This window comes from Apodemus sylvaticus, chromosome 18 (assembly GCF_947179515.1).
Source record: "Apodemus sylvaticus chromosome 18, mApoSyl1.1, whole genome shotgun sequence".
Lineage (NCBI taxonomy): Eukaryota > Metazoa > Chordata > Mammalia > Rodentia > Muridae > Apodemus > Apodemus sylvaticus.
In genome coordinates, this window is record NC_067489.1 from 43,341,371 (window position 1) to 43,342,749 (window position 1,379).

Here is a 1,379-nt window from a genome sequence, read left to right on the forward strand (position 1 = left end):
AGAGAGTTGGTGTTGTACAGACTTCCCCTTTGCTGTACAGGACCAAACTATCTAATCTATTTTGGCTCTGTAATTCCTTGTTGAGTTCTGTCAGACTCTTTTCATCCAATACTTGAAACAATGTTTTGTTTTGTTTTTTTGTCCTTAATACATTATAATGTTAAGTTTGATACACTTCCCATTCCTGGAATAAACCCTACCAGGCCCTGTTATTATTCTTTGAATGAATATTCCCGGGCTTACCTTTGCATCCGCCATAAAATTTCTTCTAAAAAAGGACACTGGTTTATATATTTCTGGCAATGACTTTGTCTGGTTTTAGTCTTCAGGAAACCCCTGGCCTGTAAAATGCCAGGTGTATCCTTCCACACTTCCTGCTGACACTCAGTGCCAGCCTATGCCTGGAATGTGGCAGCCACGCAGTGTTTGTAAGCGAATGGTGAGTGAATGAACGGCCAACTGCTGTCACACAGAGTCTCACGCTCTGGCCACTCACTTGCTAAGACAGAGATACAGAATGCTGAACACCCAAAACCTTCGACAATGTGGACTTGTGTGTCTCTCCCTAAACAGGAAGGATTGCAAATTTCCTTTGAAGATTTTTGTTTGTTTGTTTGGGTTTTTTGTTTTGTTTTGTTTTGTTTTGTTTTGTTTCGAGACAGGGTTTCTCTTTGTAGCCCTGCCTGTCCTGGAACTCACTCTGTAAACCAGGCTGGCCTCGAACTCAGAAATCCACCTGCTTCTGCCTCCCAAGTGCTGAGATTAAAGGCGTGCGCCGCCACTGCCTGGCCTTTGAAGATTTCTAAATGAAATAATTATTGTTTTCTACCCAGCTCCTTTAGATTTCTAATCAATGTCCTTGCTATGGTATGCCACAGGGAAAACTGAAAGCAGGCTTTCTCAGTAATTTTTTTCCTGTCAACTAGTTTGCATCTCATATTTGATTGTCTACAAGTAAATTGCATTACCCCAATCTCTGATTTTTGACACAGGTTGTACAAGGGATACTGTAACTGGAAATTAAAATTGCTCCTGATGCATACTAAGTATTAACTAATACTTCATTTTTTTATATTTTTAAACAAAATACCATAACTGAAAATGTAGTATGATAAATAATAAAGTCAGATTAATAAATTAACTTGTAATAAATTATTTGGTGTATAATGATTAAATAGGCGGTCCAAGCATACATCACAGTGTAGAAAATGCTTTTAATTCAGTCTTCATAAGAATTCTTTCTGGTAAATAGTGCAAATAAGAAAAGTCTCAAAAATTTGTTCCAATATACATAGCTAGTGCAGGTCATTTATACACACACATATATGCATAGCTTGTATGAGCTGCAATATTTACATATAAAAAGATCAAGCGGTATC